The 8,106-nt window shown below is 40.1% G+C and overlaps 1 long non-coding RNA gene across 1 annotated transcript; it reads right to left on the reverse strand.

Annotated features, from left to right (window-relative positions):
- Positions 1 to 2,093: 2,093 nt before the first annotated feature.
- LOC133518955 (uncharacterized) lies at positions 2,094 to 7,806 on the reverse strand. Its single transcript, XR_009799560.1, has 2 exons — positions 6,341 to 7,806; positions 2,094 to 6,172 (listed from the first exon to the last, which is right to left on the reverse strand). It is a non-coding gene; the product is annotated as an uncharacterized LOC133518955 (long non-coding RNA).
- Between the last annotated feature and the right edge of the window lie 300 nt (positions 7,807 to 8,106).

Genomic DNA, 8,106 nt, shown 5'->3' on the forward strand with positions numbered 1-8,106 from the left:
AATACTGTGGGAATCCTAACCGTCATATCTACAAAAGTGTATACGTGTAAGTGTAAGATGGTCGGCTCTTTATCACTTGTCACCATGCTTGTCACGTTCTAACAAGTACGTAATCGCGAAAGTGATGGGCATAGTGACAAGCGATAAGAATGGAACCATGCTGCCACTGCTGATCTGTCTGCCGGTTTTACGTTTGGTTACAGGGCATTTGGTGTTGTGCCAATTTCTTAACGCAGATCTTTACTCGCCGCAAAGTTCAATGTCGACATGTTTAACCTTCCTACAATTGTAGTGAAAATAAATCGAAATTGTCACATAAACACGATATCGATATCAAGTGATCAGCCAACCATGAACGAATAAATAAATATGTATTTAATACAGACATTTACACAATGTCCGTCTACTTAAATTCTCTAGACGCAAACCCTTGGAAGTAAATAGGTACATGCCTAAGTTTATAGGAAACTTTAGGTTTGAAACGACATAGTTCAATACATCATACCAGCGGTGGCAGCATGGTTCCATTTTTATCACTTGTCACTATGCCCGTCACTTTCGCGCTTACATACTTGTTAGAACGTGACAGGCCTGACATGGTGACAAATGATAAAGAGCCCACCATCTTAGCCCTACAGGATGTTTTATTTATAAAACTGCAATATTTTACGATGTAAATTATTCGTCATATTGAGCAACTTTTACAATGGAACCAACCCCGAAAAGGCGAAAAAAAATAACTCCCATAGAAAATATCAACATCAGACCAGCCAAAATGTATGAAAAAGCCATTTTTTTTTGTGATTTCGGGGTTGGTCCCATAATTAAAGTTGCTCAGTATGACCTATATATATTACATCGTAAAATATTGCAGGTTGTTAAAAAAATACCCTGTACTTATATGTATGTTTACAGACAGATTCAATCAAACCCGGACGTCAAACAGAAATTCGGAGAGAAAAAACATGTATAGGGCTTGTTACATCCATCCTTGCCGTAGGATCCGATGTCGGGCCCGAGCAGGGATCGTTTTCTTTTCACGGAATATAAAAACATCGTTTAGAATATTTCAAATGTAAAAAAATAGTTTAAGATCATAAATATTCAACATTGAACATTTTTGGCAATTCGAAACAAAGTATTTTTTACATGTCAAACATTGTTTACGATCTTCTTATATTTTGTGAACTAGTTTCCCAACTCATAACTAGTTTCGAAGGTCTTCTGCTCGCACGATTTAAAACTGGCCACCAAAAGGACAATGGGCACTTTTGTATGGGGAGTGTCCCATGGATGTATACTGTTGAGACATATGTCGTTTTAAAGCTCTTAATCGTAGTATTATTTTATTGTATGGCACCAACCTTGGACCACTTGCAGGGACCGAGCTATATAAAAAAAGAAGTGTACATGGCGATCGTGCTGCCAAACCTTTTATACTCTTCCGAGACGTGGTGCGTGTACCGTCATCACATTCGTACCTTAGACAGGTTCCACCTCATATGCTTGCGTAAGATCATGAACATCAGATGGTCTGATCGAGTACGGAATACCGAAGTTCTGCGACGAGCCAAGGTCGGTGGAATAGAGGCTTACATAATGCGTCGACAGCTTCGGTGGTGCGGTCACGTATCGCGTATGCCGGAGGAGAGAGTGTTCGCCACTCTCTCCTCCGGCATACGCGATACGCGCATCTTTTATTCTGAACTAGAGGAGGGTAAGCGGAAAGTTGGCGGACAACTCCTCCGATACAAAGATGTTCAGAAAAGACACATGAAAAGATGCAACATTGACGCCTCTCGGTGGGAAGGTTTGGCAGCACATCGTCCTGAGTGGCGCAGGCTGGTGCAGGGCAATGTGCGCGATTTCGAGGAGCAACGTAAAGCTGACCTCGACGCTAAACGCGACGAGCTGAAAACGCGCCAGCCTGCGTCCATTCACTACCACTACCTAGCTGGTGTCCTCACGTGCCCTCAATGTGCGCGGGGGTTCACCTCAAAGATCGGCTATGTCAGCCATCTTCGGGCGCATGAGCGCCGAGCTAACTAGGAGTCGAAGTGGTCGCCATGGTCGAAATCGGCCGGAAAGAGATCATATTTTGTGAAACTGAAAACGATCCTTGCTCCGCGGCCCAAGGTCGGTACCGACATCGAGATGGGAAAGGATGGATGTAATAAGCACTTATGACAGAATTTCCTTTTAAAAGTTCAATTCCGTGAAACGTCTGAAGCAGGCTCACTATCAACTGAGGTATACAAGTTAACCAAGTTTTAAAACTCAATAGGTAATTAAAGAATTTGATGTACAGCAGGCTGTTATTGATTTTCCTAACCCTGCATCACTTGATAGATTACTACTGCTTTCTTGGAGTGGGATTGTAACAAAGGTCAGTGGGAAGTGGCACAGCTGTTGTTACTGTTCTCTATCCGCCGACGAATCGAGCGAAAGGTACCACTACCGCGTTTCCCAGTGAAATCGCTTCTTCACGCGGCCGGCAAAAAATCGCTGGTATAGTTCTACAGCTTGTTAATTGTATTGAAATATGCGTCGAGCAAGTATCTACGCGCTTAGTTAATGTTTATTGTGGGCCACGTATGGCGGAGAAGCAATGGCACAACGCCAACCGGGTAGGCTGCTGTTTATATGACTAACAAACAAAACAATAAGGAAGATACATAAGTACGAGTACGACTTGAACTTCGAACACGAGTAAGGAGAAACAGAGTTAATTGTTGTGAACGTTGAAAGAGATAACCAGCTTCAATCATTATAAGATAATATTTTATAGGGATTTACGAATGTTCGTTAAAACTTGCGTGATAAACTACATAATTTTAGTTATTATGTAGGCAAGTGAGACAGAGAATTTGGTAAGTTAAGGTATGGTGCGAAGAGACAAAAAATGGCGACTAGTATAAAACCTAATTGCTCGCAATTTGGAGGTTCGCGTCGCGATAATGGCGATGATGCTGACAAACAGCGGGCCATTTAGACACGGCCCCGATCAACGGTCGTTTTCTGCTGTTAAATAACGATTCGTTATAGTATCTACTATTTTTTGTAGTCTATGAGCCATCACCTTAAAAAAACATCACACTAAATTGTTTTAACGGAATTCCTGACGTTATCGTATAGGTGCTACAAAATCACCGGCCGAAAGTACGTAATTCTGCAGGATGGCAAATATTTTTGCAGCGATTGGCCTTTCGAGACTTTATGTTCCGAGCCATAAATTCGCAATGACGTCGTTGGCAGGCAAGTGCCTGTATACCAGTGCCTATATAAGTACATCCATTGCAGCCGATGATTACGTAAGAAGGCTTATCACAGCTCAGCAGCGTGGACTTGACGCGACGTAGAAAGCGATTTCAAGAACATTTTGCGTAACACCCAGAGAAGTGGGTTCCGTTTGATTTACAGGACTGTTATTACGATCCCTTACGGAGCGCGCGTCAGTCGTGAGCTTGAGAGACCCAGTGTCAGTCCGCCCTGCGTAGTTGATAACCATCAGGCAGGTATCTGCTTACCATCAGGCAGGCCGTATGCTTGTTTGCCACCGACGTAGTATAAAAAAAAAAAATCTAGTGGTTTCAGACGCTGGTTAGTCAGTGTCTTCGTGCTTGCGCTGGGTAGTTAGGTAATGGGAATAACCTAGACCAGCAGTTAACCGCATCATCGTACGCTTAATCTGACAATAATATGACTCTATTTCCTGCTCTGTAAAATAATTAAATTCGGGAGATTGGGCCCGGCTTCTTCCAATTAACATCAGTATTTTCTATGGGTTTTTGTTTCTTCCTATAACATGAAGATCAATTTACAGTTTCAATTCCCCTCAACATTGAGCACATTTATTTAATTTGCTTTAAATTGGTGGCGATCTGAATTACAGTTTGAATTAGGCCCGTTCTGCTGCAGCTAATTTTTAGTAATAAATATGGTTTGCTGCCTAATTCGCGTTCGCTACAGTATTTAGGTACAATGTTCTAGGCTAAGTGCAGGACGTGGCCAAGCTAGGTTAGAGATTAACTTGTTCAGTGCACCACCAATGTCATTTTTCACAGGTGCATGATAATTGAAGTGAATCAACACAACCTAACTACATGTCTACAGGCTTATGTCGTAGAACCGGTACAGGAAAGTAGCTACATATATATTTGCCAGAATTTGCTATAGGCAAACGTAGATATAGATATATTTACTTATTTATTTTTCAGTATGTTCATTTGAGAAGGAGTACGTTTTCAAAATGTAGATACTAAAGTATAATTAAAAAATGTATGTTATGTTAATAATGCATAAGATACGAAAGAGTGACAACAGGCACAATTATGTACATATGTAGGTATGTACCCATTGACATGTGAACACGCGTGTGTGAGTCACACCATGCTGATTGGCCCATCCGCTCTCTCTACAGTCTCTACAGACATCATAATCGGGCACTAGGCAATCTGTCACTTATTTTAAGCCGTCTCTTATTACTTACGCGAGTAATTTGGGCGTACGCATGTTCTACTTGGCTTCAGTTTAAAAATAATCATGAACAAAAAGCGGTGTCTTGGCGTCGTATACGTATATGTACACTAATGGCGAAATGCTAATAAAAACGCAAATGAGAGATGACTATCCGAGTAGTTCTATAGGTTTGTATGTCACGGCCTTTTTTATCTGCTACTCTTCTAGTTGGTAGTTAGTACTGCCAATTCTAATTACCTATGTATTTGTGTGAAATTTGGCACAGTCATAACACGTGCATAACCGCATCTACTTATTGTGGCGTGTAGGTATAATATGGCTACGTCATAAAACTTGCTTGATTCATACTCGACGAGGGGTTCACATACTAGGGGGAGGGTGTGGTCGACTTTAAAGGTTACACGGCTAAGTGCTTTAATAACAAGAATATTGTACACCACAGTTAGAGGGTATTATAAATAAATCATTCATCTCAACGTCTCATATTTCGCCATCATCTGATGATGATGATGCCCAAGGTATTCCACTGCTAAGCATATAATCGGCACCTTCTAAGCCAGGAGTTCGAAACAGCCCACGAAACAACATTTCGCACCATGCATCTTCATTATCGAAGAGCGACGTACGATTCTCAAGATGCGGTCAGAACATGTTTACACAATAGCCGATTGAGTCTGGAGCTTACCTGTAGGTGCATTTCTGTCTCGAAATATAATAATGGTCGCTAGATGCCATCGTCAGGGCAACTGTCTGATCCAAATGTCAATCGTCAAGTTCGGGCGGCAGTTCTATCTGTGCTTAGGTCTTCAACATTGTCCGTCAGGCCCGACGCGGGCGCTTCCCTGCGGCCGGCTAACTGCTTTAAGTATCATCTACTTATTTATTTTTACCTTTTTCTCACTTTGCATCCTCGCTAAGTGCAAATGCAATGTCTCGTTTTCAAAGATGTTTTTAAACACTCGACTGGTTATAATCGAAGTGCCATTATTCTGTTCCGAGAAATACTAAAATTAAACAAGTATCTCAACCGGCTGGATGCAGAGCAGGGTCCAGATGGCTCGGTAAACTATCTAGTTTACGTTTAGCGGGTTGGAGTAAGAAATTGTTGGGTGAATAACTTGAAGTAACTATTATTTACATGATTATTGGTAAATAGATACACCTATATCAATATAAATATATGGATTATAATATGTAGGTACCTGGTTAACTAATTAAAATGTCACAATCGTACAGCCAAGTGAATCATCGTTAGTAACTCGACGCAGTGAGCTGCACTGATAGTACTGATACTTAATGCTTATTCATGTTTATCAGTAAACTGTAAAGGGAAACGAGATTGTATTGTACGTATTGTCAGTCAACTAATTAAACTATAATTTATTAATAATGCATTGAGGCCACTTCCTTTGTATTTAGCGAAATATTAAATGATAAGGACTTTAATTTTTGAGCCAGTTAGGGTTTACTTTACATTGGACATGTTATACCGTTAGCATTAACACCAAATTAGCTTGAACAACAATAAAATTTGTGACCGTACCTATAGACGTTCTAGTGCTCGACATGCTAATTTCCAATAGATGATACCCTGATGTTACTTGAGTCACTTCTATTGACAATGACTTAAGTGATAGTGATGAACACTCGAACATCTGCCTTACATGAATCTTTTCTTTAGACAAGGTTCAACCTGAAATAAGAAGGAAGATAAGAATATCAATAAAAAACTATTCTTGATTGATCAAAACTCAACAAGTTATGCAAATTCGAACTGGATAACTTTCCAGCTTATTGGCCAACATTGTACCTTTATAGTAAGACATAATAGCACAATTCTCTGCTCCTGGTAGCGACGTACCTTTCATGATGCTAATCAGAAAGTATGTGAGTAGGCGTCGGATTTTTGCCGATCAGCCTACGTGTTTGGATCAGTAAGGTGAGTTGTTGACCCGCGGTTGCACCCTGCAGTCAAACCTGTTCCCGGAGGAGGCCGGTTCGCGCGCCGGCGCACGCACACTCCTAATAAAACAATAAACTCGACAATCATTTCTCCTGCCTATCTGTTACTCAATTTCCTTGCTCCAGGTTTGTAGCCGCACCGTTAGATATTTACGATTAGATAGCTACTACTACTCTATTTACAGTAAGTTGACGTATACAAGTATGATTCGCTGTTAATTAGAGATTATATCAGGGTTCCCGTTAGTGTCGTATTCGTATCTGGAGAAACGGGCAATTATCCTGGAGCGCGGACGGCTGCGTGCGCGCACGCAGCCACATGATGCGCGACACGAATAATAAACCCAGCCACTTCCTGCCCGCCGATAAGCGACGCACACAATGTGCCATCATCACATCACATACCTACTTATAACTACCATACTAGCTGCTAGGCACAATAACAAGCATATATACATTGCAGTGCAGACATAGCGAAAGGATCGTTAGTCACTTGTTTTAATTAGTTAGTCATGTCATTACCGATATCGATACGATATGCAAGTAATGTTTACATACTGACTGAACTGCCCATGGAGTTCGCCTTTGCAAAGATAAATATACTTTATGTTTCCTACTCAACTTCATTTCAGTGTTTCACAGCAGATATGTTTCTATTTTATAGTTTTGATGATTATTTTAATTAGTCACGTGCAGTGACACCAGCTAAAGTGTGTCAGAAATTAAAGCTACGAGTACAATATGTTTCCTACGCTTTTGAGTTCAAATAAGAACAAGAGATATTTAGTGTTACTGCATGTAATAAAAGTTCCAAAAATGGAATAATTGGTGAAAATATGTCTACTATGACATGAGCTTACTTAAGGTCTGTTTAACCTTGACATTAGATAAGATTTAACGACTACGTTTAAGTATGAGTCAATATTGTTAAACTTTGTCAAGAAACTCAAAGCATTAGTGGAGTTCATTAAGAAATGATTCAACATTTGCTCTGATAAGCATGAAGCGATTAGGTAATGATAATGACGGCGTCTCGTTCTTTAGATACCAATTTATTTATAGGTACGATAGGAAATGATCACACTCTCTATTTACCTTGCAGCCAGTAATGACACTAAAGTCAATTACGTCATTACCAGGCTATTGACTCATCGCCTCTCTTATGCACCTTGGTGTGAGCGCCAGAGACGGCTTGAAAAAGTTCTGAGAATTATCAATGACAAAATAGTTTGCTCATTGCATTGCGGACAGTTTCCAGAAATTTGTAGAATAATTCACGAGTTGGAATCATTGCTTCTACTGTAACATATGTCATCAATCATCAATACTTATCTATTTTAAATCTGTATTTTTTTCGAACGAAGTGACTTTATTATTATAAGTTTTAACTATTTTTCAACCACTTCCTGATATCCTATTGAGCTGAAAATTTGCATGCATATGTAAGTCGGGTGACAATGCAAATATTATGGTACCATCGAGCTGATCTGATCTGATGATGGAGACAGGAGATAGCCATAGGAACTCTGTGATGAAACAAACGTAACCTGTTTTTAGAATTGTCTTGACGAGTATTAGTTGCCCGTGCTAAGAAAAGTACAGTCAGCGATAAAAGCTTGTACCAAAAATGATTTTTTTGCCAAAAACTTATTATTTTCGAATACA

The sequence above is a fragment of the Cydia pomonella genome, chromosome 6 (genome assembly GCF_033807575.1).
Source record: "Cydia pomonella isolate Wapato2018A chromosome 6, ilCydPomo1, whole genome shotgun sequence".
NCBI classification, from domain to species: Eukaryota; Metazoa; Arthropoda; class Insecta; order Lepidoptera; family Tortricidae; genus Cydia; species Cydia pomonella.